Below are 11,368 nucleotides of genomic sequence, written 5' to 3' on the forward strand. Positions count from 1 at the left end.
AGTATCGTTTCATTGTTTAATTTTATAAGAGGTTCTTTTTTTTTCTCCTTTTAGAACTCATGTGACTCTGTCTTTCAAAGAACATAATTAATTATAGCTCATTTTGTGAACCGTATATGGTAGGTTCAAATTATAGAACTTAATAAGATAAAGATATTGTGAATGAAAATATGATATATTAATTATATAAAGTTTCAATGAACATAAGATATATATAACAAATTAAATAATGATAAAAATATATAATAAATTATATTTAAATAGAATTTTTTTTTCTTTAAAATTACATATAACTTTTTAAAAATGTGACTTTTAGTTTATTTTTTAAAAAGATAATGAAAATTATAAGAAAAAGTACAATTTTCTATATCATACAAAATTATATTTTATTTATATAACTACTTTATATATTGTGAAACATTTTATTTAATATTTTAATAGTAATTATTATTTTAATTTTTAGTAAATAATATTATTGAAATTTATGCTCAAAATAATTATAAATATAAATACAAATAAGATAATATTTTAAATAAAAGTAATGATATAAAATATTATAAGATAATATTATTAATGTATAAAATTATTTTCTTATATAGTTATTTTTTCTTAAAATTATAAATAAAGTATAAACGCTTTTAAAATCAGTATTATAATTACAAACAATTCTTTACAAAAATATTTTAATCATAAAAATTAATTTGTAATAGTATATAATTATCATTTAAATGTATATATTTATATATGAAGAAATGAGAAAGAAAAGGGTTTTGTTTAATGTATCTTGTTGAATATAACTTATTCTTTTTGAAAATATATTTCTATAATGTAATAAAATAAGGGACAAGATAATATGTAATAAACAGTATATTACATTTAAATAGTGTAATTATCTTATTATAGTATGTTGATGTCATACGTGTACTGAAGAAATATGTTAAATGGTCCCCTGTGAAATAAAACATTCTTTTACAAATTGCCAATATATTTAAGTTGGATTCAAGAATAATAATTTTTATGTTTGACATATGCAAAGAATTATAGGGACATACAAGTATAATTGAAATATTATGAAATACAATTCATAATATTTTTTATTTTATATTCCAAAATAATCATCTAAAATAATTTTTTTTGTATTGTAAATTATATATTCTATAATACAAAAATGAATAGAAATGCAGGTTGAAATTATAAAGGTGCGGAAAGATGCATCTCTGAATAAAACCCAATTTGATATCACGAAGGCCCCAAAGTCCAATACAGGTTAGTGTTGGAAGCCCAACTAGGAAAGTAAAAAACCCAGAAAGATTATGTGGTCCAAAAACCTCAAAAAAACAAAACATAGAAAGACAAGAGTGATTTAAAAGTTACGAAAAATTCCTTTTGTACTTCCATAAATTTCATTTATTTTTTATTTTAGATTCTACAATTTAAAATATAATTTTTATTTAATTTCAGATGATATAATCTAAAATATATTTTATATTTTATATTTCATAATATATAGTTTAAAATACCCTTTTTTATATTTCAAAAAATATAAATTGTATTAATGAACAATTTGAAATACAAAAATATATTGTAACTGATATAATCTAAAATAGTTTTTTTTTGTTACACAATATAACATATTATTTATTTTTTACTTTAAGAAGGTACAATCTAAACTACAAAAATAAGTATTATAGATTATATATTCTTAAATACAAAAATTTATTAAAATACAAGTTGAAATTATGGAAAGATAGGAAAAAATAAGTATTATAGATTATATACTCTCGCTATAGATTATTCATTCATTTTCTTTATATGTTCACATATATTAACAGTTATGAATTTGCAGAAGAATATATTTTAATAAAATATAAAGTTCAATTGTTTTTAATGAAAAAATAAAATAATATTTAGTTTTCGCTCAATAAAAAAAAAGTTAGTTTGTAGTATAAAAATGTTCTCTTTTTTAACATCCTAATTTAACAATATAAAATTACTAAAGTGAACATCACATGGATAATGATATGACAAGAACTACAAATTTGCGAAGAATAAAATTCTTCACCTGAAGCACAAAAATATAACCTACACTGCAAGTTTCACTTCCAACCTCCCGCTGAGTCCACTGAAAGATTGTATCCTTAAGCTCACACCATTTAGGTGATCATTGCAAAAAAGAAACAACAAACAAAGACAGACCACAGAAAAGTAAGGCTAAGCTAGATACAAAATAATACATCATAAGTTTAAAGCATTTCACATAAGAATCATATGTAATTTAATCCAATCCAAACATCTTAACATGCAAAGACCTAAATCGACTGTCCGGACTTAGAATGAATATCGAACTATGGCGGGTTATGCACTTATGGTGGCCTCTACTGCTTTGCAAAGCCATTGACATGGGTTTGACCCTCCAAGTAGCGCCTACATTAGGACCTCCTACTACTCTCATCACATGTATCAATCATCTTTACTTGAGAATGAAAGATCATTAGAGTGTTAGGATAACCCCCAATACTAAGCTCCATGTATTCATTCTAAACACTTGAACCTCACCGAGAGCATTCACTTTGGAACTTACTTTGAAACCACATACTTTCACTTTAAATCACAACACAAGGCACCACCATGCAACCTCTCCGTGAGGATCATGGAATTACGTCCATCAACCATACTTTCAATACATAGTTAACCTCAAGAATCAAACATTATGTATTTCAATTTATATTACAATTCAATTCATACTCCACAACAAGTAGTATAAACCAATCATTCAAACATTCACATACATTGTACACACTTTAAGAAAACATATAAAAACTTAATTGAAAATTTGATATTTTCGCTCAGCGCATGTCATTCGCTAAGCTAAAGTCCTCAAACAGACAACCCACCTCTACCATCACTCGCTCAGCGAATAAAATTGACAGTGCTCTCAAGCCTCTGAAATTCGCTCAACGCACATCATTCGCTCAGTGAAAGTACTCAAACAACAAACAAACTTTTGACCTCTTGCTGAGCGAATCCACTCACTCAATGAGTTTGCATAATTCTGCAGCACGAAAACTGCAGAATTATCACCCCAAACTGCCCTAGACCAATTTGATATAATTTTCCCAACTTCTAACCTTCCTAGATTGTGTTATACACCTAATTAGACTTGAACAAGTGTTCCTAAATCTTACTAACATCAATCTAAAGAGTTTTCTAATCCTATTCCACTTCAAAATCTCCAAAACACCAACTTATAGACTCAAATCCCAATCTACCACTTTTGTCACATTTTTTATCAAATGAGTAGTTCTCACTAGTCACAAATGACTTAACTAAGTGTTAACTCATTGGAAAGTGTTCCAAATTGTTTTAAGTAATAAACCGGTAAGACCGGATATCGTATCCCAAGAGACTCATATGACACTTTACAATCGTATAAGACACTCATATGACACTTCATTTAAATGCTCTTGTCAACCTACTAAGTACTCAAACCCAATCCCTTGGTAGAGAGAGCCTAGATTTACTAATTAAATTCCAATCCCTTGGTAACCTAACAAGTTCATCTGCATTAAGAAAAGAGGTTTAAGACAACTAAAGGTCCAAGCTCTATCCCTAGATACAATTTCCATTAGGTGTTTAGTCTAGTTCAAGGTTCTCCTAATATTTCCCAATATTAAGCAAACCAAAGAATCATGCTATGGTTGATCAAGTCACAACAAGCTTTAAGAGAAGGAAATAAACACTCACAATAAATGAAAGAAGCTTGTATTCATTCAAAACAAGTGCATTTACAAGAGAGTTTCATAGTTACATCATTTCCCAACAAAATGAACCTAGCTCTCCATTGTCATGGAGAGCTTGGGCTTACAATGGAAGTAAATGGAAGATATGGAGACCCAAGAAGGATGAATGGAGAGTTCCCACTGCCCAAAACCAGCTCCCAAAGGTCCAAAATGGTGTTTTTGTGCTTCAGCCGCCAAGAAGATCATCACTCATTGCATGGGAGCCTTAAATAGGTCTAGGGTGCCATATCAGCAAGTGTTGCGCCCGATCCCCTTCTTTGGGGTGCCTGACGCACAGGTTGTGCAGAGAATGACGCCTAACCCCCTTCCTGGGGCACCTGGCATGATAAAAAATGAAGCCAACCACGCCCAGCCCCCTTCTTGCGACGCCTGGCATGATAACTGCGAAACAGATGGGGCTCGGCCCCCCCTTTCTGAGGCGCCTGGCGTGAAAACTATCTTCATGTGCCTTCTAATCACTTGCTTTTTGCAGCTTTTCCTGGATTCCAGCTCTTGATAATTTTCATGCTCTTCCAATGCACACAATTTGCCTACAAAACTCGAGGGAATTAGTGATAAACATTCCTAAGTGTAACTTAAGCTAATCTTATTCACAAAGTTAGATAAAGGAGAGGATTAAACAGGTTTCAAGCTTCAAGAGAGTTGATTTGGTAAGAAAATTGCACCACAAATAATGGTAAGAATTACTGTTATCACTAAGCTATTACAACTAACCATTTGAACCTCTAACCCCTAATTCTCATTTTCACTACTCCACTTCCTACAATAAGTCCTAGACTAATGTAAACTATGTCTACACAACCTCATACACTCTTATAACAGATTTCCTTCCACTTTGACACTTAATTATGATCCAAAACAGTTCCTAACTAAGACCAACTACAGCAAAACAATACACCAACCATTTTTCACTATTTCCTTATCAAAATCTCCAATTTGAACCAATTAACCTACAACCAAGATTACCCTTTTTCATCCAACCATACAATCCACATCAAACACTTCCTCAACACAATTTTCACATCTCAAACACGCATACACACAGACTCAAACAATTGTACATCATTACACAAAACATCAATATTGCCCAATTAACTCAATTATCACTAACAACAAACAACATTTTCATTCAAACAGCTTAATACTCATATACTATCAAACTTACACCACATACTTCAATTGAAAGTAATTATCTAGCTTCCCTTACCTCGACTCAACAGCTCCAAAACCTCTAAACGCTTCACAAATTTCTTACGACACAAGGAACTTCTAGAAAACCTACAAACCACCGATTGGTGATTGGAGACCAACTTTAGAATCACAAACAAACCAAGAATTTAAGAAAAAGAGTGCTTGATCCATGCAAAAACAAAAAAGCTTTACCGAATCAAGAACCCTAAAATATCAAAGAAAGGAGTTTCTAACTTACTCTAAACAACAAATTGATCGGTTGGATTTGAAGACCTTGATGCCGTGATCGTCTAGGCACATCCTGATCGTCAAATAGATGACTTGAGATCAAAAAGTCTTAGAGAGAAGGTAAAGAACTCTAGAAAAGTAGTTTCTAGATAAATGATACCTTTTAAAATAATGAAACTCATTTATAACAAAACTATTTATAATAAAATTGTTTAATATTAAAATAATCGAATCTTATTATTTTTAGACTATCATCGTTTCTAAATAAGGATTTTACACTTTTCATACATACATATATTTTTTTTATTATATCGCGTTATTTTACGACTTTTAATTCATTTTGTGAAGTCGAGATTAAGTAATTAGTTTCAATAACAAGTATTTTAAACAGAGCTTTCGAGATGGTTTTCGTATGATATGTCTTTATTAAAACTCCATCAAACAAATTAGGTCATGCAAAATAGTTTATAATATAAACTGAATATGTTGTGTTTTTCAAACTCGCTGATGTATAATTTACAAAATATTTATTTTATAAAAGAATAATTATATTTTAAAAAATAAGTAATATTATTTTTTAAAACATATAATGTAATATAATATTTATTTATATAAAATGAAAAAAAATTATTAATAAACTTAAATTTTAAAAATACTATGTATTTTTCTATTCAAATTTATTTCATTTTAATTTTGTGCTAAATATTTTAAAAGGTGTTAAAATTGTTTATTAAACTTGTTGAGCCGTCTCAATACTAAATTTTAAGTGCTCCATTAAGCTAGACCTGAACCATTTAACAGCTTTAATCCCAAGTTAAAATAATTGATAAAATAAATTATAATAGTATCTTAATACATGTGAAATATAAAATAAATAATACTGAAATTATTTTCTATTTTGAAAGAGATTCTAACTGCTTTAAAAATATAAATGTTTTTAATTTTATCTTTTTAATTAAAGAATTAAAAACTAAAACGCGTATTCTTAGGTTACATTACAATTTTAATATTCTTTTAATTATTTTATGTTTTTATTCTCTATATTTTAATGAATTTCACACGCACACGCACACACACTATTTTGTTATTATGAAACTATAATCTAAAAGGTTTATTTTATAATATTATTAAAAAGAAGTTATTATTTAAAAACATTAAAATAAAAACATGAAAGATTAAGAAACTATTTAAAATTTAATAATTTGTAAAATTTAAAATTAAATTCCCTTAAAAGAACTTCTAAAATCAAAATCTGAAAGAAAAATTGACAATAAAAGACCAATTTAATAACATTTATGGAATTAATGAGGAATTGGTTTATGTATCATGGCCCAGTTTTCAATGCATTTCCTATTTGTTCATTGATTCAATTTATGTTTCCCCTCCAGAATAATGTTTTATTAAAAACACTCTGATAATTATATTATCTCTGAATTATTGGATAGTGATGGGTTCCTGCAAATATAAATGTTAGATACTACAAATCCATGGGCAAGTAGTTGTTCGACATTTTCCACCACATCAATCTTTTTTATTTTGAGGTAAATCGGTGTAAAAGTTTGTGCTATACTTGAAAATTTTGAATTAAATTCTAAGATTTTCATGATTAACTTTAATTTCTAATGGTTTTGTGTCCATTGCTAGAAATACAAAACTATTTGTAGTGTTGTCAAAATAGGTTGTCCCCGCGAGTCAATCCGGTTTATTGTGAGTTTGAGTCGGGTTAAGTTTGAAAAAAATATAATTTTTTTTATGCGGGTTAATTTTCAACCTGGTTCACTTAGAACGTAGCGAGTCGGGTTGGCTCACCAACCTACCTAATTTAATTTAATTATTTATTATTTTGTGTTTCAAAATTATTAGTTAACATTTTTTTATTACATTGTAGATAGTGATAAAGAATAAAATGTTTCAAGAGAGAAAAATATTATAGATTTATCTATTCAAGACTCTAATATTATAAATGGACAAGTGATACAAAAATTATCAATATTAAAAATTTATTTGTTCGCCTTTTGAACATGTTTTTGGATTATGCTTGAATTGTATAATACTTTTTTTATTTTAAATTGTCTTTGGAGTTTAACATTATTTTAGTGTGACCTTTATTTATATTTGAATTAAAAAAATTGTAATTTTTTATTTAAAAAAAACTTATAATTAAATGAGACAGTGAGCCGACCCGTTTAACCCACCAACCTGTGGTGGGTCGAGTCGGGTTCGAATTTTTTCAGCTCGCTAATAAGTGAGTCGGGTTGGGTTGGCTCACTAAGTGACCAACTCGTGGTGAGCTGAGTCAGGTCGAGTCGGATTACCCGTTTTGACAGCTCTAGCTATTTGAGTGTAGGATTGAGTTTTCTATTTTAACGCACAGATCTTCAACTAATCGTTTACTAAGTCTTATTTATTAAACATCAATTTATCAAAGGTCTTTTGATATTAAAGTCATATCAATTTGAAGTGTATATGGGTAATAAATACCTAACTTACCTTTTTACCTCAAATAATTATTTATAAATTTTGTAATCGGTTTTTGATTAAGGTCAATCTAATTGTGACTTAAATATGGGTAATCATGATTTAACCTTTAAGTGGGATGATTTTTGAGTTAATATTCTTTCGATTGATCGGTCTCCGCAATGTGTAGATAGTTCAATATAATGGTTGACCATTAAGCTAATAGTTGACTAGACGGGTATACCGTACACAAATTCCCCAAGCTCGTGCATTAAATAATTTGTGAAAGGATTTATATTTGGCTGATCAGTGTTATACCACCTACCCTTATTGATTGTTCATTCCAAATTATGATCGTTGGGGAAGAGATGTGACGTCTTGATTCCGCACCTATCAGAATTTGAAATGTTGGATCTTTCTATGACGTCAAATGCGAGTAGATATGAAGACTAAGGATTGAAGACGGTTGAGATGCATGCTCCTATAAATAGAGGTGGACATGACCTGTCATTTTCACCTTTTCCTTAATCAGGTTCTCAATCAACTCAATTGCTTTCTCATTCAAGGTAATAATGTCTAATGTTCGTCTTTCTTTTTTTCAGGAGTCTTCTGGCAGGGACTGTAGGAGGTATGTGGATGATGCATCATCGTGATTGGTATTATTTTTTATGTCTAGGGATCAACTGAGTAAAGTCTAAACTCGGTCTAGAGTGTGGTAACCGATGTACATATAGAGGAGAATAAGGATAATCCTTTTGAAGGTGTTGAGGAGGATTCAACCGTAGAAATAGAGGTTGATATTTCGAATAAGGGGGTAAGCTAAATCTACTGGTTGTCCTAGGCTATGATTAGGTGTCCTTCAAAGTTTGTGAGTACATAAATCATTTTTGTTGGGGTCGGGATCTGTGTGAATGGATCGAGCTATCATACGTGATTGGCAACGGCATGGGCGACAACTTAATCAACCTACACATATGCAAAGGGAACGAGTAAGTTTATCATGGGAGTGAAGGTTTCCCTATAGACTTCTTATACATGTAATCCTACTTGTTCAACGACTTAATCATTTAGGTCCCGTTTGATGAGTTTCAAATGGGCATGCTGTAAGAGCTAAATGTAGCGTTGACCCAACTACACCCGAACAACTGGGCATGCGTTCAAGCCTTCCGATGTTGTGCTCAGCCCTAAATCTGACTCTCACACCTCCATTGTTCTTTTACAATTTTTGCACCCACCCGAAGGCTAACAAAGGGTGGGTGTCTCTAATAGCTTAAAAGGAGAAGTAGCTTTTCTCTTTGTATGTTGCCTAGTACAAAGGTTTCAAGACTGAATATTTTAAAGTTGGGATAAGAGAGATTGGTCGGCAATACTTTTTTTATGCTGACGGTTAACCTTAATTCTCACTTTACTAGACTCAAGATCCTAAGAGGATAACTTTTTGGCTCCCGTCGATGATAACACTTGAAAAAGTATTGGCATTGGTGATCATCAATCAACTCCCCACCATCTCTCGCCTTGAAAACTTCTTTAGTGTCACAGGTCTTCAACCCTTTGTGACGATGTTCTCGGTAAGTTAACTTCCTTCTTTAGATTTGACATCCTTTGATTTTGTTAAAAACATTGATGGTCAGTGGGTTCACAAACGTAACGATCCTTAGCCAATTCTTAACGATTAGACACTGTCTCCATGATCGCAAGATACTTCTTCTACTCTTTTTGTAAGTACTAGATTTGACAATCTTAATGCTCGAGTTACTCAACTTAAGGAAGGCATGGGTCACCTCCGCCATCACTTTGGGCCTTCTAGGCCATCTTAAATTTACTTTTACTACATGTTTATTTGGATTTAAAAATTTACCTTTTGTACATGCTTATTTAGACCATGTTGACTATTATCCATATATGAATTCTTTCATGTTTACATATTGCTTGTTCTTATGCTTTTTTGTGTTCAAAAAGTGTGACATAGTAATGTTATTTATCAATTACCAACAACCTACTAATTAAATGTTATTTATCGATTAAAGTAAATGATTCAATATGACCAACAATCTACAAACACTTAATACTTAATTATAAACTAATATAACTTAATTACCATCAAATATACATAACGTAATCATTTAATCAATTACAATCTTTGTCAATTACAATATAGGTTCCACTATGATATGGACCAAAACAATTTGGTAATCAATTACATTGACATTATAATTGAATACAGTTTCACATTTTGAAAAATATTATCCTATTAATCGATTACACATATTGTAATCAATTACGACCACAGTTATGAAAATTAGAAGTCGTTTTACCTTTGTACAACTTCCAATTAAAATGAAGTATTATTAGCACCTCACGACTTCAACATAAAAGTCGTCAACCACTTAAGTGATATTAGAATTCTATTTTGATGAATTTTAAATGTGAACTTGGAATACTATTTCAAAAATTTTACAAAAATATTGAGACTTATTAGAAAATACAAGATCACATATAACGTTGTGACTATGGGTAAAATTAACCTAACTATACTAAATTATAGTGAACTATATTATAACAAAGACTTAATAGCTTACTTAGTCCTTATGTTAAGTGATTTTTTTCACTTTAGTACCCAGTTTTAAAAGTGAATACATTAGGTCCCAAAGTTCTCAAAATTGTATGAATCAAGTCCTTTCTGTTAAATTAGCATAAACGGAGTTAACTCCAGTTGACATGGCAAATGAATTTGCACATTTTCTTTTCTCTCATCTGTTTTTCCTGCAACACTCAACTTTTTCTCTTTTTACATTAATTGTTTGCATAATTGCAGGACATCTCTTTTTCTTTTTCTCTTTCTTTATGCACTTTGGAAGCCTTCACACTATCTTCCTCCATCTTCCTGAAGAAGACAACCGACTTCAACACGCACCGCAACATGAAATGAGAATGGAAACGTGAACGTCTCAAGAATCTGCACCGACACCTTCATTTAGGGGTTCGATTTCGTCAGGTACGTGATCTACGCTTCGAGAGCGAGGTGAACCAGACCCAATGCAGCAAGCATTCGGTTTCCAGAACCACACGTGTCTCGGTCACGAGTGGGGAGAGGTCTCGTTCCACTATGGGGCCTTCGATCTCCTGGTGCTTGAAGTTTGGGTTTTGGCTTGGGTACGGGCTTTAGGCTTGATCTGGGGTTGGCTTACGAGCTTCATCGGAGTCTGAAGATGAAGAAGACGAGGAAAATTGGTTTGATGAGAGAAAGGTGAAGGGGATGAAAGGAGAGAATGGATTTTGGGAGGGTTTGAAAATTGAGAAATTAGGGTTTTAGGAAAACGAAGTGATTGAAGAAGATGAAGAAAAAAGAAAGGGTTTGAGGAGCGAGGAGGTTAACGTTGACCTTAGTCTTCACGAAATTATGGTGGCCATTAGCGTAAGAAGGAAGCATAATTACGAGACTACGTGGGTGAAAGTAGAAAACTAAAAAACAAAATGTTCTGCTAGTATTCTAAATTTCGTTTTCTTCCTCCTTTGTGTACTCAACAACAATGAAGATAAATAGTAACTAATGGGTTATTGAAAATGATTTTGTGAAAAATTATTTAATTGGTAAAAATTATTTTTCTGGAGTCTTTAAGACAACTAAGTAAAACTTAATTAGAGTATAAAAAAGTTACAAAAGAGAATAAAAAGTGCATATTCATTCGCCA

At 30.8% G+C, this 11,368-nt stretch overlaps 1 pseudogene; it reads right to left on the minus strand.

The window, feature by feature from the left end:
- Positions 1-10,469: 10,469 nt before the first annotated feature.
- On the minus strand, positions 10,470-11,087 carry LOC148204573 (uncharacterized; annotated as a pseudogene).
- Positions 11,088-11,368: the final 281 nt, after the last annotated feature.

This window comes from Vigna umbellata, chromosome 1 (assembly GCF_029865625.1).
Source record: "Vigna umbellata cultivar VRB3 chromosome 1, Vumbellata_1.0, whole genome shotgun sequence".
Taxonomy (NCBI): domain Eukaryota; kingdom Viridiplantae; phylum Streptophyta; class Magnoliopsida; order Fabales; family Fabaceae; genus Vigna; species Vigna umbellata.